We start from the raw sequence: 20,208 nt of genomic DNA, 5'->3' as shown, positions 1-20,208 counted from the left end.
GAGGAGGAGCCTTCAACCATGAAGTCAGCAGCAGGAACAAGTGATAGGGACTCTGGGTGGAGATCTCATCCCAGGAGACTGAGGAGGCCTGCTGTTTTGTGGGGCCCACCCTGGTCCTGGGAACCAGCTGTTATCGCCTGGGGATCTTCTCCCAGAACCAAAGAGAATGATTATTGATGGAGAGGGACCATCTGTTTCTGTGTATAATTTAGGAAACAATTTGGACATAGAACATGAGAGGTATAGGGGATCCCCCTCATGCACAACTCATTCCTGCTGGGAGACCCTGAGAACCTGTGAGATCAGAGGGTTCTTGCCCTCTGCCCTCAGCCCTGTGGCCACACGGGGGCGCTGCGGCACTGTCCTAGTCTAGCAGGGGGAGAGGCTGGGTGTGTGTGACTCAGGCTGAGAGGGTGAGCTGGGGCTGAGCATCACTGCCGGGAGGGGGTAAGATGCCCTGTGAGCAGCCCTGGCACCAGGCTGGGGTGGGGGAGTGGAGGAGAGGAGAGGAGGCTCTGCAGCTGCCTGTGTCTGAGGTGCCATCTTCTCTCCCCACAGCCTCTCTCTGCAGCCCCTTGGTGACAACACCCTGGAGATTGCAAAGCAGATGCTTTTCCCTTCCACTCCCTGTGCCTTTTTTTTTTTTTTGAAGCCCTTTGATTTGTAATTACATTTTATTGACTTAGTTTTGATTTTTAAATTATTTTATTGAGCTAACATTGGTTTACAGTGTTGTGTTTTAGAGGTGTAGGATCTCCTGCCTAGGGAGTTGTGACCACACCCACCAGCAGAGTTCCCACAGTCCTTCACTGTAGTCCATTCTGTCCCCTTTCCACTTTGTCCAAATCCCCCCTCCTCTCCCACTAATAGTCTCTGAGCTCGTCTTGTACCTAGGGTTTGTGGTTTGCTTGGCTTTATCTGACCCTTTGTTTTCTCTCTCTATAGTCCACATATGAGTGACACCACTTAGTATTGTCTTTCCTTCTGACTTACCTCATTTAGCATAATCCCCTCCAGCCCACCCACACTGCTGCAAATGACAAGAGTCTGTCTTTTTTGGTCACTAAGGAGTATTCCCTTGTGTATAGATCCACCTTCTTGGTCCACTCATCTAGTTGGGTGCTCTTAGGTTGGATCCATAACTTGGCTCTTGTAAACAGTGCTGCAATTAACATAGGAGAGCACATGTCCCACCAAATAAGTGTTTTTGCATTTTTTGTATTAAAAACCAAAGGGTGGAATTGCTGGATTATATGCTATGTCATTTTTAATACTCTGTGAAAACACATTATTATTTTTTTCCACGGGGAACGGACCAGTCTACATTACTGGGGGCTGTTTTTTAAGTAGACATCATTATTTTCAAAAGTTTATAATTATGGAAATGTAATTTCAGTACAGAGTCCCTGTGTTTCCCACACTCATGTCCCCTGTTGCTAACATCTTATATCACTATTTAATTTGTGCAGCTAATGAAGAAATGGTGACACGTTATTACTAAACTCCATGTTTAATTTGTATGTCATGGTTTTTCTGTTTTCTACCCCAGCATCCTATCCTGATACCACATTTAGCCCCAATCATGTCTCCTGAGACTCCTCTGGCTGAGTCAGTCTCTCAGGCTCTCCTTGATTTTTGATGGTCTTGACAATTAGGGGAGCACTGCGCAGGTATGTTGTAGGAGGGCCCTCAATTTGAGGTTGATTGACTGTGGTGGTTGGGGTGGGGAAGAGATCACACACATGAAGTGCCCTTCTCAGCACAGCGCCCTAGAGAGTCACCTGCACCTGCTCCTCACTGGTGATGTCACCTTCCCCCCCTGAGGTTGGGTCTCCACTTCCTCCCTGGGAAGGTCTTTCTTCCCTGTGTCTTCTCTCAGCACTGTAGCCTATGGAAGGAATGACCATGCAGAGCCCACGGTTAAGGGGTATGCTCTCTAGACACTGTGTGTAGTTTTTGTGTAAATGTGAGTTTTCTGATGAGTTGGGGAAATAGCTAAGAAAGTGAGCAGCAGGTTTTAGGGTAAGTGCGTATTTAGCTTTATGGGAAACTGCCAAATCTCTTCCATAGTGAATGCGCTATTTGCTATTCCTGCCAGCAGTGAATGGGGGTCCCTGTTGCTCCCCATCCTGGTTGGCACCTGGTGCACAATGTCCCCCCTTTTCTGAAGTTTCACTTTCCAAAGTTTCAGTTTCCCTCAATCAAATGGGCTCCAAAGCTTTTGTAAGGTATGCAGCAAATTATTATTGTTATTGTTATGTTATTATTATATATTACATATATTTTACATATACAATTATTACAATAATTTGTTATAATTGTCCTATTTTATTAGTTGATATTATTATTAATCTTTCACTCTGCCTAATTTATGAATTAAGCTTTAGCCTATTTGCATGAGGAAAATCTTATTATGGACAGGGTTTGGTGCTGCCAGTGTTTCAGGCACCCACTGGGGTCTAGGATTCTATTCCATGCGGATAAAGAGACTGAAGTGCAATTTTTGGGATCTAAACCATCCAGCAGGTGTGTAATAGCAACTGCTTGTTGTTTTCTTTGCCATTTCCCTACAGACAAGATGTCAAGTATCTTCTCATATATTTGCCACCACTGTAGCTGCCTTGGTGTCTGTTTAGAGTTTTGTAAGTTTTTAAAAGTTATTTGTTTCCTCATTGTTGAATCTAAGGCTTCCATGCATGCTCTAAAACATGTCTTTCATCAGTTATGTAATTTTCAAATCTTTTCTCCCAGTCTGTGACCTGAGCTCTTTCATAGCCCTAACACTGATATCCAGGCATAAGCTGCAGTGGTTTCTGAGTGGAGAGGACTTGGGTGACTGGAGATGATGTGACTCATTATTTTTGTTTATTCTTAAGTTGCTTTTGAATTCTCTTGTCTGGGCATGAATATTAATTATTATTAAAGTAGCTTATTATGAAAAATTAATTACACAAGAATCCCTGACATTATGAAACACTTGGCAGATCCCCCTCAGTCACGTGTTCTCAGGCTCTGAGCCTCTACTCTAGAAACTGCCATCTTGTCACTGAATGATTTTGCCTTAGAATTTCCACCTGACAAAGGTGGGCTGGATGGATGGACACACCTTCCCACTGAAAAAATGCTAAAAATGTCATTTTCTTAAAAGCATCAGAATTTACAATGTAATAAAGGCCAATACTCAGAAGAGAAGGGCGAGACCCTGAGTGGACCCTACAGAGAACAGCATCCTGAGGAGGGAGGAAGGGCTGGAAGGGCCCTGCCCAGAGCAGACACGGAGCCCAGTCCTTCAGCTCTGTGCTGAGCCTGAGGACCAATACCGATTGTCCCCTTCAAAATTTAGGAAGACCTGCCTTATTCTGGTTAGATGTATATGCATAATGTAGAATTTATGTGCTATAATGTACATTCCTTCTAAAAAAATATGAAATGTTACAAATGGGAAAGTAAAAGTAACTGTAGTCCTCACACATGAAGAGGACATGTTTTCTTTTCCTCAGCTGTTGCTAAGGTGCTTGGTCCTTCCGAGGAAGCTAAGGCCGCGTTGGGGTGAGCCCCTCACTTCATCCGGCGACTAGCACCGCGCCTGACAGCGTCTGTCCAGCCCTCGCCCGCACCATGGCTTCGGTCTCGGAGCTCGCCTGCCTGCATCTACTCGGCTCTCATCTTGCACGACGACGAGGTGACGGTCACGGTCACGGTCACGGAGGATAAGATCAATGCGCTCATTAAAGCAGCAGGTGTAAATGTTGAACCTTTCTGGCCTGGCTTGTTTGCAAAGGCCCTGGCCAATGTCAACATTGGAAGTCTCATCTGCAATGTAGGGGCTGGTGGGCCTGTCCCAGCTGCAGGGGCTGCCCCTGCAGGGGTCCTGCTCCTTCCACTGCTGCTGCTCCAGCTGAGGAGAAGAAAGTAGAGGCAAAGAAAGAAGAATCTGAGGAGTCTGATGATGACATGGGCTTTGGTCTTTTTGACTAAAGGTCTTTTGTAACACGTTCAATAAAAATTTGAACTCTTAAAAAAAAAAAAAGAGGACATGTTTTAATGTCTTTCCCTAATAACCTGTTTTATTGAGCAGCATCATTCATGTAGTTATTCGAGGTAAGAGTGGGAAAAATAAATATATAAAAAATAATAAAAATGAAATAACAATGAAAATTGGGATGCTTTTGAATTTATGAAAATATAAATAAAATTTGTAGGATATAGGAAAAGCAGAATTGCAGGGAAATACAGAATTTGATGTGGGTAACAGGAGATTAAATTGAACAATTTAAGCAAGTAAATTTGATGACTGATGTGAAATGTACAAGTCCTTTGATGACACAAATAACCAAACTGAATTAAGATTACGAACCCTAAATAATCCTGAATAAGCTAACGAAATGAAATTCATTTCAAAAATATTCCCCAAAGAAAACCCAGGCACAGATAGCTTCACAGTGTGTCTATCAAACATTTAAGTATTAACAGGAGACCTACCCAAACTGTTGCAGAAAACAGAGGAGGAAGAAACACCCTCCAAATCATTTAGGAAGCTGTGTAACTTTACATCAAAACCAGAGAAAAATATCAAAAGGTAATTTCAAACCAATGTCTCTCCTGATTTCATAGGAAATATCAGCAAATCTAAGTCAATACATCATGCCCTACTAGGTTTTATCTCAAGCTTCAGTTTTGAATAAATATATAAATATCAGTCTAATATAGTATAGTCATATAATAGAGAACAGTAATGACAAAAATAAATCCTGGACATTTACATAGCAGATATTTTGATCATCTCCATGCAGAAAAAGATTTTAAGTATTAAATACCTATTTATGGTAAAATCTCCCAGGAAAGTAGGAATAAACATATCATTTCTTCAATTTGAAAAAGACTGTCTATGAAAAATCAACAATTGATTGACATCGTACTTCATGGTGAATACTCAATACTTCCTACTTAAAGATTTATTTATTTATTTATGCATACAAGAACTAGGGTACAGGCCAGAATTTCGGGGGAAGGGGAGTGTGTGTGTGAGAGGATCACCAGAGACAGAGTGGGAAGCAGAACAGACAGATGTACTGAAATGGAGCAGGTGAGTCAGCAGAGGTCTGCTGTGCCATGTGGGTCACCTCCCTGGCCAGGGATAGAACTCATGCTGCAGTAGCTGTGGATTGCTTCATAGTGCTGACGCATAACCCCTTGTACCCCCAGGGAGGCCCCAATATTTCCTACTTAAAGAACAAGGCAGGGATGTTGCTTTTCAATTCTAGTACGCATTATACTACAGATCTTACATAGAGTGTTATGCAAGAAAAAGAAACAAAAGGGCTATAAATTATAAAGAAAAAGTAAAGTGCATAATATGTAGCTGATGTGATCATGTCCACAGAAAATCCTTAGGCAAAGGATCGACTTAACAGGTGAGTTCAACAGAACTGAGAAGCACCAGGTCAACTGTATTTCAATGCAGCAGTAATGTAAAATTAGGAAAATGGATAATTCTAAATTCCACTTATAACAGTATCAAAATAAAATACTTGACATCAAGTTAAAGAAAGTGTCTAAGATTTGTACACTGATTCACTTACATGTGGAATATAAGGAAACCAACAAAAGGTCAGACAAGGATAAAGCTTGAAAACTGACCACAGATTTGAGACTTCCAGAGGGCAAGAGAGGGTGGGGGAGGGAGGGGTAGGAACAGGAGGGGGAGGAGCACCTGCACTGTGAGGAAGGCTATCAGAAGGGGAGCATGACAGGATGGGAGCAAAGGCAGGAGGTCCAGCCAGAGCAGGATTACTGGGGCTTTGGCAGTGGGTGTGGTGAAATCACATGTATTTGTAGAGGCATAGACCCCTAAGACGTACACTGCGATGTAAATCAACATCAATAAAAATAAATCAATCAATAAATGAATAAAATCCATATAGTTTGTGAAACCTAAGGAAAAAAAAGAATTGTAAACTGATACTTACATAGTACCACTAATACAAAGTGAAGGAAGAGGAAATATATGGAGAGAAAGGCCACATTCAGGACTGGAATACTCATTAATCTTAAACTTGATCTTTAGATTAAAGTCAATTCAATCATGAATCCTAAATGCCAATCAAAATTTTGGTCACTGTTTTTAAAAGACATTGACAAATTTTTCCCCACAACCTTATGCAACTACAAAAAACTTAGCAAAATGCTTTTTTTTAAAGAAGAAATATGGAGGAGACACAGCACCTAGTTTCAAGGCTTAGTATAAGCTCAGGTGATGAAAACGATGTGGTGTTGGCACAGGGATGGCCTAGGTTGTGGGTGATTCTAGAACACTTTTCCTCACAGCAGCACAGGGAGGACCTCCTTCAGGTCTGAGCTCAGATGTCACCTACAGGAAAGTCTCTCCTGAAGATAGTACTTAGATTTATAATCGACTCCCTCATCTTTCCGACCTTGGCTGCTTCTCAAAGTCACTCTTTACTGGCTGGCCCTGATCACTGACTGAATTTGCTTTGCTGTTTACTGTCCAGCGCCCCATCAGCATGAGGCTCCCAGAAGTACAAGAGGACAAGGGTTTCACCTGAAATATCCCAAATAGCCTAGCATCTGGCACACACTAGGTACCAAAAAAATATGTTGATGAAAGAATAAGTGTGGGACTCCTTGGAGCTGAGGCTGAGATGGGAAAGGTTGAGAGATCCCTGGTATGTGGTGGGATGGGCTTGTCCTTTTGTTTGGAGGGGGAGGAGAAACCCACTAGCTCATATGGGCCAGGAGCCAAGCAAGGAGCAAGAACTCAATGCCCCTCCTCACTGGCCACACAGCCTAGAGTACATGGGGTCAGTCTAAGCCAGACCACCCCATCCACTGCCTCTGAGACTCTGGCACTTGGGCGAGGGGAGTCCTGGTCAAATGGCAGGGTTGTTACTTACTGAAGTCCTGGTGGTCCCAGAATTACATCCAGAATTCACTCATTCTGCCCAGCTGCAAGGCTTGACTCAGTTACAGTTTATTGGGGTCCTGGAGAGTCTTAGCATGAAACATAACCCCCAGGACTCCTAGGCCATCATGCAGGGCCAAAATGTCACTGTGGGTTCAGGACAACGGGGCCTTTATTTCAGGGTCGGGAGGGGCAGGGAGTGAGGCCTGAGGGACCCAGGCAGCAGGCTCCTCTCCCTTTGGTTCAGGAGGGGGAAGGAGAGACAGGACACCAGGGCTGGGCTCTGAGGTCAAAGGGGAGTGGAAAGGGCCATCTTCCAGGCTCCATATGTGGGTGGTCTGACCCTAGACAGGAAGGTCCACCTTTGCATCTTGGGTTTGGTGTGTAGACACCTGGCCCTTGAGGTCTGGGGATGGGGGGACACATTCTGTTTTGGGGAAAAGCTAGTCAGCAGCTGAAGCCTCAACTCCTGGCTGATATGTGGCCACTGCAGAACCCAGGTTCCTCCCATCCCTTCCCTCTGTGCTCCAGAATATAGAGGCCAAGGGCTGGGCCACTCCTTCTGGTGCAGTGGCTCCTGGTGCCTGGATGGTGTCCAGGGGCTGAGGGCTGTGAGCTGAGATGGACTCAGACTGGACTGTGAGGTCCCAGCTCAGGGATGGGCTCTGAAACCCAGGTTATGGCCCAGGGCTGCCCCCAGAAGCATCACAGGCCCTGTCTCTCCCCTCTGGGCTCCTTGATTCTCCCTGTCACCCCAGAATAAGGGGGGCTTGCTCTGGAAGAGCGGAAACCCACTTTATCTTCTTTTCCCTTTCTTCCCTGTGTGCTTGAATATTAGCAAAAGTCTAAGTGTGGAAAATTCTTTAAACTTAAGTACAGTTTCCCAGCCAATTAAACAGCTGACCCCTAATAGTTACCATGTAGGTGAAAATAGACTCTCCCAGCTCTAGCCAGAGCCCCTGGGCCTCTCCCACACAGACCATCCCTCCCACCAGTGTCCCCTAAGCTGACCCTTCCCTGTCCCCATCCTCTGGCTCCTCCCCCTCCACTCCTGTTGGCCTCCCTCCCCTAAAGCCCCTATTTCCTCCCTCTTCTCACTCCTCCAGGACCCTCAGCCCTTCCTTGCCCTTGAGGGTCTTTCCTGCTCCTCTTCCAGCCCATCCTAGGGATGGAGAGTTTAGAGTTGATTCCCTGGAGGGTGAGCCTCCATCTCTGGAACTGACAGGGGTTAGGAACGGGATGGGGGACAGATAAGGGACCCCACACTGTATAGGAGGAAACCTGCACACACATTGCTTATGGCCTGTCTGCTCTAAATTAATCTTCAGCCCAAGCACACATCTGGAGGCAGCGGGGAGCAGCACTACCTGAAGACCAGCCTCAGCACAGGGGGATGAGCCCAAGGCCAGGTATGCAAGAAGGTGATAAGGAGCTCCGGGGGCTGCACATTATGGGGTCCTGGCAGCGGTGAAGGCCTGCTCACTGCCCAACTGTCTGTGTTCATCTCACTATAAAGAGGCAGCTGGAAACGAAATGGGAAGGTGGTTTCTTTAGGGTGTTAACCCCCATCCTCAGATTGCCGCTGTCTGATTAAAGCACAACTTGAAGATTCAATTCCTGTCTCTACGTTATTGGCATTGGGTGGTGACAGGTGGCCCAGCTCTGGTCTTCAAAATGAGCAGCAGGAACACGTGGCAGGGCCTCTGGGTCAAGGTCTCATCCCAAGAGCCTGAGGAGACCTGGTATGTTTGTGGGGCCCACCCTGGTGCTGGTATTACCTGTTGTGGGCTGGGGATCTGCTCCTGCCTGATACAAGTCTGGTTATTAATGGGGAGAAATCACCATGTCAGCGTGTATTTGTTGAAACAATTTAGATACCGAACCTGACTCTTTATGGGGGCTCCCCATTGTGTGCAGTTCTGTTCCTCTGGGAGGCCAAAGGGCTCTGGGTCTTCTGTGTTCGACCCTGTGGCCACACGGGGGCGCTGCGGCGCCGTCCTAGTCTGGCAGCCAGGGGAGAGGCTGGGTGTGTGTGACTCAGGCTGAGAGGGTGAGCTGGGGCTGAGCATCCCTGGGGGGAGGTGGTGACGATGCCCTGTGAGCTGCCCTGGCACCAGGGGAGGGGTGGAGGGAGTGGAGGAGGGGAGAGGAGGCTCTGGGGCTCCCCTGTGGCTGAGGCACCATCCTCTATCCCCAGAGCCTCCCTCTGCAGCCCCTTGATGACAACACCCTGGAGACTGCAAAGCAGATGCTTTTCCCTTCCACTCCCTCTTCCTTTCCTGAGGGCTATTTTTAATTTTTTTTAAATTGAAGCAACACTGATTTACAGTACCATGTGTGATTTAGGGGAATAATTTCACATCTCTTTGGATCTGTGTGACCACTGAATTGCCCACGTTCCCTGGCCTGTCTTCCCAGAACCAACTTTGGTCTGTGGTCTCAGCATCCTGTCATTGTCAGTGTCCTGCACATTCCATTGTTAACTGAGTTGGTGGTCCTGATGCCAATCCACAGTTTCCCATTTAGTTTGATAAATGAGTTTGAGACATCTGTGTTTGGGGGATCCCTCTGGGTTCCCACTGATTGTTCAACTTGAGAAATGGGCTTGAGGCTGGGGGCCTTCTGCTCCTAACCCACTGCTTGTTCCCATTTCCTATTTTCTTCCTTCAATGTTTGCACAGCTAATGACGTGACACAGATATGTTATTACTAAACTCCACGCTTATTTGGATGTAATTAGTGTTTGTTTGTTTATTTTTTTCCTTTTTCTGTTCCAGGCTCCCATCCTGATACCACATTAAGCAAAGTCCCAGCCATGTCTCCTGAGGCTCCTCTGGCAGGCTCCTCCTGAGTCAGTCTCTCAGACTCTTCCTGGTTTGGATGGTCTTGGCATTAGGGGAGCGCTGCTCAGGGATTGTGTAGAATGTACTGCTTGACTGGGGTGATTGGTTCAAAGAAGAGACCACACACAGGAACTTCCATTTTCAACAACAGAGTAAGGGGGAATAAAATGCTCTTGGCCTTAACTAATGGTATCACCTTCCCCCCTGGCTGAGGTCCAGTCTCCCACTATCCTCCCTGGGAAGTTCTTTCTTTTCTATGTCCCTCCCTTTCCACGCTGCAGTCTCGGAAGGCGTCACTATGTGGCGTCCACACTTAAGGGGTGCTCTTCTATGAATGTTCATGTGCAGATTTTGTGCAAACATAACTTTTCAGATGAGTTGAGTGAACACCTAGGAGGGTGATCAGCAGGTTCTAGAGTAAGTCTGTACTTCACTTTATAAGAAGCTGTCAGATAACTTCCACAGAGACCGTGCTATTTGGTGTTCCTGCCAGCAGTGAGTGGGGGTCCCAGTTGTTCCACATCCTGGTCACCCCTATGCAGGTGGTGCAGTTTCTCTTTCCAAGGTGTCAGTTTCCCACAATCAACTGGGGGTCAAAACTTTTATGTATAATGAGATACTGAAAGGGAGATCACATTCACAGAACTTCTATGCACTATACTGTTATAATTGTCCTACTTTATTTTTTTAATAGATGGATGTACTTAATAATACAAGTCCAGTACTTGTACAGAGTTTGTTAAGAAGATAGATGTCCCCACTCTTCTCATTGCCTGATTATTTTCATAATAGTTGTTTTTCTTAAGAATAGTTCCTGTTGGGCCTCCCCAGTGGTGCAGCGGTTGAGCGCTGGGTTGCCAAGCTGCCCGCAGCCTCTGCAGCGCCAGTTGGATCCCTGGGCACAGAGCGAGGGTCCCACATGGCGCCCAGACCTCTCCTGCCTCCCGTTGCTCCCCTCAGCAGTGTACTTCCTCAGTCTGCCTGTTCTGTTCCCTGCTCTGGCTCTGGTGAATTCTCTCACCCTCCCGCACTTCTGACTATACCCAGTGCTTGTATGTTAACATGCATTGGCTTATGAATGCCATTCTAAATGAAATGGTAACATTTTAATTTTTTTCAGATTTAAGAAAAATTATTTTTATTGGATTTTATTGATTTGTAATTCATTTCCACAATTACATAATTTCAGGAGTAACATTTCACATCTCAACACGTGCACATGCTTCACTTACCTTCTCACAAAGCTATTGCACCACGACACTATCCCATATCCCTCTCTAGTCTCCTCTTCCTCCCTCTTCCCGCCTGGGAACCACCATATTTTTCACAATCTCAGAGAAATAGTAACATTTTTAAAAATGGTTTATTCCCAGTGTGATAATACTGATAGCTATAACCTCATAAACAAAGTTATACCTGGGGTTCTGGCTAGTTTGCAAGACTGTACGCGGATCCTAAAAGGAAAATGTTTGAGAAATGCTGACCCAGTCCCCGGGCCTGACTCAGGGAGACAGAGTCATAAAAGTGTACTTGGAGGAGGGGAACCCACAGGGTAAAGTCCCAAGTCCCAGGGTGTGGCCTCAAGTGCCTGCACAGGTATCTGGGTGAAGGATTCTTCTTTCCCCTCAGTTTCACATCTCCCTCTCACCTGTTTCACCCTGGGTATTCCTTACTAGTCCCCTGTTCTCACTCCCCATTGCCTGGAGGGTTTCCGGAGAAACCGATGGGCACCACCGCGGTCCAGTTACAGTCTCCACCTTAGCGCCAGGACTCAGACTCTCCGGAGACAGGTCAGATGTTAGTTTGGAAGCCCCTACCCTTCCTGCTGCTGCTGTCGCGGGCCCTGACCCTGGCGGTGAACTGGACGGGTGAGTGCGGTGCCTGCGGGGAAATGAGCGCTGCGTAGAGGGAGCCAGGGGACCTGGGCGAGGGCGCAGGACCCCGGGAAAGGCGCGATATGCCCCGCAGTTGGCTCTATTGACCTTCCTCTCCCCAAACCAGTCCTGGCTTCCAGCCTCCCGTTGTCTGCCTACCCCCCCCCCCCCCCAGTCCTGGCCCTTCTCCCGCCGCCCTTGTCAATCTCTCTAGACCTCCAGCCTCCTTCTATGTCCCAGTCAGACAAGGACTCAGGCACCGCTGCAGAAGGGTGGTCAGCCCGGGTCTCCCTCCCGCCCCAGGCCCCCACTCCCTGAGGCTTTTCTACACCGCTACATCCCGCCCTGGCCTCGGGGAGCCCCGCTTCATCGCCGTGGCTCCGTGGACGACACGCAGTTGGGGCGGTTCGACAGCGACTCTCCGGGCCAGAGTGTGGAGCCGCGGGCGCCCTGGGCGGGGCAGGTGGGGCAGGAGGACCTGGACGAGGAGACTCAGAACCAAAGGAACAACGCAAAGAAGTTCAAAGCCCTCCTGAGGGACCTGCGAGGCCGCTACAACCAGAGCGAGGACGGTGAGCTACGAGGGCCCAGGATCAGGTCACACCCGCATGCCCAATCGGGTCGCCCCGAGTCCAAGCGACACCCCAAGGCTGTAGGGGCCACCTAGACCCTCAACCCGGGAAGACCCCCAGGACTGTCTTCTGCGCGGTTTCATTTTCAGTTTAGGTTTATTTAGGGTGTGAGATCCGGTAAGACTGATGCTGACGCGTGGTCGGGGTTCACGGTCTCACACCCTCCAGAGGATGTTTGGCTGCGAATCGGGGACCGACGGGCACCTCCTCCGAGGGTACAGTCAGTTCGCCTACGACGACGGCGCGGATTACATCTCCCTGGACAAGGACCTGCGCTCCTGGACCGCGGCAGACTCGGCCGCTCAGATCACCCTGCGCGAGTGGGAGGCCAGCGGTGAGGCAGAGCGCGTCAGGAACCTTGTAGAGGACAGGTGCATGAAGTGGCTGCACAAATTCCTGGAGATGGGGAAGGAGGTGCTGCAGCGCACAGGTGAGAGGGGCCTAGAGGACTCCTGACCTCCCCTTTCCTGGCCCCCACAGGGAAAATGGGATAATGCTCAGAAGAGGCCTTCTTTCTGCTTGGAGAGGGAGGAGACCCCCAGGGTTTCATTTTCTGTCCTAGAGAGAGACTCGCCCACAGGGCCCTTCTGTAACTCAAGGCCAGTGAAGGAATCCAGTCTCTCCCGAGATGGAGGGGAGAGCAGCTGTCACTGGCTCCATTTGCCTAGGCAGCCAATTTGGGAACAATTAATTTCTCTGTCAATTTGGGAACGATTAGTTTCTCTAACAAGTTTTGTTTTTGGTGTGAGATATAATTCCTCATTCACCCTCCACCCACATCAAGAGAAAAGTCTGTTCTCCTTAGAGACCTGCATCTCCCTACCTCAGGCTCTTAACCCAATCCTAAAACTTTCTAATTAGTGAAAGATTATCTTACATTCCCCACACTAGGCTTTCAGGGTTTTCTGCTTCCTCCTTCCAAACTCATTGCCTTGTCCATTTTGAGGATGGTCAGTGAGGCTGCTTCAGTGTTTGTGGAAGAAATCCCAAGTGTGAATGTTCTCACCCTTCTCCACAGTTCCCCCAAACACAAATGTGACGCATCACCTTACCTCTGAGCATGAGGTCACCCTGAAGTGCTGGGCCCTGGGCTTCTACCCTGCAGACATCACCCTGACCTGGCAGCGAGATGGGGAGGACCTGACCCAGAATGTGCAACTGGTGGAGACCAGGCCTGGGGGGGATGGAACCTTCCAGAAGTGGGTGGCTGTGGTGGTGCCTTCTGGAGAGGAGCAAAGATACACTTGCCATGTCCAGCACCAGGGGCTGCTGGAACCCCGAGTCCTGAGTTGGGGTAAGGAGGGGGATGTGGGCACAGAGGCTCTTCTCAAGGGGATCAAAAGCCCTTCTGGAGATCTTCATAGAGTCAAGAGGAGGCCTTGGGGTCAAGGTCTGACTTCCCCTTCCCTTCCAGTGCCCCCTCCTCAGTCCTCCATCCCCACCGCGGGCATCATTGCTGGCCTGGCTCTCCTTGCAGCTGTGCTCACTGGAGCTGCGGTGGCTGTAGCTGTGATGTGGAGGAAGAAGCGCTCAGGTAGGGAAGGGAGTGGGGGGTCTTGTCCACTGGGGCTTTCATGTCCCAGGGAGAACTTGCCTATTTAGTGAATGGAAATACTGTACACATACATGTGTTGCCCAGTCTGGAGCTGATTGCTAATCCCCACTATTTTGTACAACCCTTATGAAAATAAATCACCTATTGTTCACCTTGGCTGTTCATTCTGGTGACGGGGACCTGGTTCCCAGCAAATGTCAAGGGAAGGTCCCTGCTGAGGACAGACTCTAAGAGATGGCTGTTCCACTTCATCTCTTATCTCTTTTCCTCATATTTCCCAGTCCTGCCGTGGGTCCTCAGTCACAGTTCTGGAAACTTCCCTGTGGTCCAGGACTCGGGGATGCCTTTAGGATTTCATGGGCTGACTCCTCCCTGGTCTCACATGATGTTTCTTCCCACAGGAGGACAAGGAAGAAGCTACACTCTGGCTGCAGGTAAGTGTGGTTCAGGGGTTTATCCCTGAGGCCCTGGGGACAGTGTAGGTGGAGCCCTTGGGGGAGTCATCCCCATCAGTCCCTCCTGTGGTCTCATCTCTCATGGCTCTAAGTAGGTTTTCTGTTTTGTTCTCCCCCAGGCGGCAACAGTGCCCAGGGCTCTGATGTGCCTCACAGATGCTAAAGATGAGACCGTGGAGGCCTGCAGTGGCAGAGATGATGGGACAGGTTATGGGGAAGCTGTGAGGGGGACATTCTGAGGATGCAGTGGACCATTGACAATATCAACACATATGAGATTCCAGAGTTTGTGATATTTTCTTTTATAGTGTGAAATAACTGCATTCTGGGGACTGAATGATGCAGGATTTCTCTTCTACCCATCATGACTTCAAGATCCCCTGGTTTCTTACGCTGCAAAGGGCATCCTCATGTGTCTGTGTTTCTATTAGCATAATGTGAGGAGGTGGGGAGACTGGCCCAGCCCTGCCCACCACGCCCCTCCCCACACTGACCTGTGTCTCTCCCTGCTGGACTTGCCTGCCCCAGCAGAGGCCCAGCTGACTCCACCCCTGCCTGGACTTTGTGTTTCCTGAGGAATAATGATGCTATAGGACAGGTGACAGTAGGACAGCTCTCTCTTCCTGCTGGTACCAGATGGGCAGCCTTATCTCCTGCATTTAACAAGTTTGTTTATTTCCTTCTCCTCAAATGGTTTCCTTTTATTGGCTGAGGGAAACTGAGGCCAGTGTTGAGTATCAATTTGGCAAGGCAGAGCCAAGAGCTGGACACTACCCTGGCTTTCCCAATCCCAACTCCGACTTCCAACTGATGGAGCAGTTGCCCCTGGCGGCACGCCTGGGCTTACCAGTCCAGCTGTCAGAGAGGGGCCTGGCATCCTAACCCTCCTGCTGAAAGGGAGCACCCTCCTTCCAGGAGGATGAGGGAGTGTACCTGTAGCTGCCGACTTTTTCCTCTTGGGAACTTCCCATGTCCTCAGGAGAGGCACAGCTTGGCTCAGCCCCATGGATTCACCTTTGAGAAGGAAACTAAATGGAAAACTGCGGTCCCCCGGTGTTTGGTGTAAGTTCCCCCAGTGTGCACGCTGAGACATTTGCCTTCACACATTTGGGAGGGATCTGAGTCTCCCTCAATTTGGGAAGCTGTTAGTGTGTTAGGCTCGGTTGAGTGGAAATTGGGAAACATTTGGTATCTGTATTTGGTATTTGAGTTTCCCATTTATTTTTGGAAGCCAGGGATTTGGTTAAAAAAATTATGGGAGGTGCCATATTTGTTTCATCTGAAAGCACCACTGAGTGGTGGACCTCTAGCTACAAACCTATGTTTAGGAAGCAGCTCCTGTCACTGTTTCCCTGCAGGAGCAGCAGGTGAGTTAGGAGAGGTCTTCTGTGCCATGTGGATCAGCTCCCTGGCCTGGGTCTAACTGCAGTGACTGGGCGTAGCTTCGTAGTGTTGATACTTTACCGCCTGCGCCACCAAGGAGGCCCTGTTTCTATGATGTATTTTTCCTTCACTTTGTGCAAATAGCTTTGTGGATCTGATCTTTGCGTCTGTGTAAGGAATTCCAGCAAGTATCTGGAATCAGGTCTTGGATAATTTAGCTATTGGTATTTTCTTCTTTTTGTATGTTTAATCAGACAACTAATTCAGCATCTACCAGTCACTGTAAAAATCGGATGCGGAATAAGCTGTAGAGATTGTTCTCCACTTCAAGGAGGCCTTTCCTTCCTCCTCTAAATTTGCTGGCCTCTTCTCCTGATCTCACTCTTCAGTTGAGACTTCTGCGATCAGACTCCATGGGTTTTGCCAAAATTACTTTGGACTTTCTAGACAGCTATAGAGGAAGTTTACTGGTTGGTTGGGAAAATTTCTAAGCTGCTTATTGGTCAGTAGAAAATTAGAGGTTGGAAAAGGGAGCGGAGGTTTCGCGAGGTGGGTGCTTTCCGGGCCGTTGTGTCCCCCACGAGTGCAGAGACTTGGGGCAGCTGGGGCTCACAGTGGGCGTCATGCTTCTCACCTCCCTCCTCTGCTGCAATCATTCCAGGCACCAGTGGATCGGGAAACAAGGGTGGCAGCGTGTGCCATGTCTTTTGTGGCGTTAGCAGGCCATGATCCAGTGCCTGGAGATGGTGGCGAAGAACCACTACTGGCTGAACTTGTCTTACCTCCCCACTGAGCAGGAGCACAGCTACCCCGCAGCCTGCAGAACAGTGGCCTGGGAGGCCATCAAAGCGGCAGGCACCTCCAAGTTTCCCGCACATGGACTGGTGACATCCCAATGTCACCAAGAAGTGGGCCTAATCCTGAGCCACCGCCCTTGGATCCCAGGACTGCCCTCTCTACTTGATCCTGAAATGGAAAATCTAGGCCCAGAAAAATAGCCTTTAGACCAGAGTCTTCCTGAACAGCAAACATGAGCGGAGTGTCTGCATAGAGAGACTCTGGGCTATGGGCTCTCACACTTCAAAGTCTAACCTCTATTTGGTTGTGTTTTCTTCCTCTCCTGGCCTCCTAGATAAATAGGAGGAATTTCCTGGGTCACAGATGATAAATATTTTGAGTTAAAGGTGCAATAAATCTACACAATGGTTTGGAAAATAAATAAATAAATAAATAAATGCATGAATAAAATTAGAGGTGTCTTTAAAAATGTAAGCTTCTTATTTAAATCAATTTAGTAAGGGAAAACTACATAGTAGGTTTCTGTGAACACTATTCATTATCAGATTTCTGATAAAAGTCTAAGAACAGGCAAATTGCAAAGTAAGATCTTAATTGATCTCTTCTCCTGTCCTCCTCATGGCCCATGTATAAGGCACCTTTTGCCTCTCCTGATGATGTCATTTTTGGAGTCAGTGAGTTTGGAGTGCAGGGTCCTTGGGTTCACTCTGGGAAAGATTCACCAGAGCTCCCCTTTCAGCAGCACTTGGTGAGTTTCCAGGTGAGTTTCTCCAGGAGACAGAGACATTAGTTACATTTAAAGAGCAGTTTTACACTCCTAGGGATCTACCCAAAGGACACGAAAACATTGATTCAAAAGAACACCTGTACCCTTATGTTTATTGCAGCACTATTTACAATAGATAAAACCTGGAAACAACCCAAATGCCCAAAAACAAGAAGATGTGGCTTATATACACAATGGAGTATTATTCAGCAATCAAAAAAGATAAACTCATGCCAATCGCAGCAACATGGATGGAGCTAGAAAGATTTATGCTCAGTGAAATAAGCCAGAAGGAAAAAGAAAAATACCGTATGGTTTCACTTATAATAGGAATATAGGGGAACCCAGTAAGACATCAGTGTAAAAAAATAACAACTGTACAAAACACAACAAAGCAAAAACAGGCAATCATAAATCAGAGCCATCCTGCAGGGGAGGAGGGAGAGGGATCAGAGGGAGGGAGGGAGGAGCACAGGGGACTGAGGTGATGGTTCATTGGTGAAGGTAATTCTATGGGGACTCAACCTGAGGGGGTAGGGGAAAGCAAATATTGTTTTAAAATGAACAATGATGTAAAAAATAAAAAAATAATTAATGTTAAAGAAAAATAAAGAGCAGGTTTATTAGAAAAGGGGCAGAAGAGTAAAGGATACTTGCAGAGACACAAGCGGGCGGGAAGAGCTGCCCCAGAAGGGACAGGTTTGCTGAGAGAGGCCTGCATGGTTGCAGGCGGGCAGTCTTGAGGAGAGCAGCCTCCGCTGAGGGAGGTCAGTGAGGAGAAGTCCCAGCTGGTTCAGGTCACAAGCAGGCAGGAAGCTGCTGCCCTGCAGAGGGAGAGTGAGTGAAAGGAAGCACTGCATAGTCACAGGTGGGCAGAGGAACTGCTGCCTCTTGGTGGAGGCAGCATTAGGTTTTATCATCTTCAGGGAGGGGCTCATCTTTGTGGGTAGATGGTCTGGGCCCCTGACACTTCCCTATGGCAATCTCATAGTTTCTGGGTGTCGTGCCTCCTGATCTGGGCGTTGATGCCTAAGGGTCTTGGTTTCTTTTTTCTTTTTTTTTAAGATTTATTTATTTATACAAGCACTGGGTACAGTCAGAAGTGCGGGAGAGTGAGAAAATTCACCAGAGCAAGGAGCAGAACAGGCAGAAGGATCCAGGTACACTGCTGAGGGGAGCAGCGGGCGCGGCAGGAGAGGTCTGCGTCAGGAGAGGTCTGCGTGCCAACCAGTGCTGCAGAGGCTGCGGGCAGCTTTGCAGCCCAGCGCTCAACCGCTGCGCAACTAGGGAGGCCCTAAGGGTCTTGGTTTCTATAACTGGGTTAATGGCTTACTCTAATCCCCTCCTTGTGTGAGTTAGGTTCTTGACCCTGTATCTCCTTTCCAGTTTTCTTATTCTTATCTTCCATCACTAGGAAGAGGCCTAATCTGTGAGATCTAACAGAAACCAGGTCTTTGTGAAACAATTTGAATTTTCTATGCTTGTCTTTAAAATGGTTCCAGTCTTGGGGCCTGGAGGTTTTAAAAATGATTAAAATGGCCATTTACTCTAACATTTAAGGATATGAGTTTCCATTCATATTGGAAACATCCTTGATATAAAAGTATATTAGAAGAGAACTTTGATAAATTGATATATCGAACTTAACTTAGAAAACTTAAATCGTTTTGTTAGGGGGAAAGGATGTCCTGAGCTAATTCCATGCGGGCTTTGTGGACTCCACCCCCACTCCAGACCAAAGCCATGAAGACATTGGGAAAGATGATCCCATCACCACCAAAGGGATGGTTGCTGGGACCTGAGGGTGGAGTTAAGCAGCCAGGTTTGGTGTAAATACAGACCCAAGGGCCTTAGGACTCTCTCTTGGCTTCACAGCTCTTGGCTCTCCACCAACTCTCAGAAGCCACTGGGATTCCAGGTCGGCGGATTGGGTAGGATGCATTTATGACTTTATCTCCCTCTTTTCTCCTGGAGTTGTGCATTTCCTCATTTCCCTTTCCCTTGTAAATAAACCTTTTATTAACCTTTTGTGTGTGCCTGTAGTGGAGTATTAATAAGTCCCTTTTAGCTCATGGTGAGGACCCACAGTCAGGCAACCCATTTTATTTCGGGGTTGCCCTGTAACAGTTTGAGGAATTAAGCTATCTTTGTCTTTAAAAAGGATATAATTTTGGTGAAAATGTCCACCCATCTAAAATCTTTGCTAGGAATTTAAGGGAAAATGTGGCCTTAGAAAATGGATAGGGAATTTGCTGTCCCACTTTCTTTAGAACCTATGGAGCATTCCTAGAATATAAACTTGAAAAATGTTTTCTTATCTGAAGGAGTTAGTGTAACAGGGTGGTGTCCAAGAAAAGGGTGGTGTCCAAGAAAAGGGTGGTGTCCAAGTTCCAGGTTCCCTGCCCCACCAAGGTGGAGGTGGAGCTGAGCAGGGAGGAGAGGAAGCTGGAGAGGAGACTGGAGAAGGAAGGAAGCAGGATGGGGAACAAGGAGACCTGGAGGAGGCAAATGGAGGCAGAGAGATACGTGCAGAAACTGTGCTTGCTTCTTGGTCGTGGACTGGGTGACACAGATGTGGGCGAGAGACCCGTGGGGAGGTGACAATGGCAGTTTTTATCTTGATTTTGGTTTTGCTCTTTTTCTTTTTTTGCTCTTTCTCTCTTGTCTGGTTGTTTCTGATCCTTTTCCGTGGGTGCCTGCTGGAAGTAGCTTTAGACCTGTGGCAGGCTTTGGGGCCTTGCTCTGGGTCAGTCCTGCTTGGGTGGACTTTCACCCACGAGGGCTGGTAACCTTGGGTGCTTGATTTAGAAACTATATTCTTTGCCTTTCATGTATTGTTTCCTAATTGTATTAAAGTTCCCTTCCATTAAAGTCTCATATGTTTTGTGTTGATGTGGCAGATGGCAGAACCTATTTAAGCAGGCAGGTTTGCAGGGTCTGGGGTGCCCCTCTCCCTGCCCTTAACATTAGTTATAAAGGA

General features: G+C 47.7%; 2 pseudogenes; both read left to right on the top strand.

Moving 5' to 3' along the window:
* The first annotated feature begins 1,905 nt into the window (after positions 1–1,905).
* LOC119251257 (60S acidic ribosomal protein P1-like) lies at positions 1,906–4,019 on the top strand (annotated as a pseudogene).
* A 7,541-nt stretch (positions 4,020–11,560) lies between these two features.
* Positions 11,561–14,444, top strand: LOC119251256 (patr class I histocompatibility antigen, A-108 alpha chain-like; annotated as a pseudogene).
* Positions 14,445–20,208: the final 5,764 nt, after the last annotated feature.

The sequence above is a fragment of the Talpa occidentalis genome, unplaced genomic scaffold, assembly GCF_014898055.3.
Source record: "Talpa occidentalis isolate TD23 unplaced genomic scaffold, MPIMG_talOcc4v2.1 talOcc4.2, whole genome shotgun sequence".
NCBI lineage: Eukaryota > Metazoa > Chordata > Mammalia > Eulipotyphla > Talpidae > Talpa > Talpa occidentalis.
The sequence above is the reverse complement of the archived record's forward strand: the minus strand, read 5'-3'. Positions and strand labels throughout refer to the sequence as shown.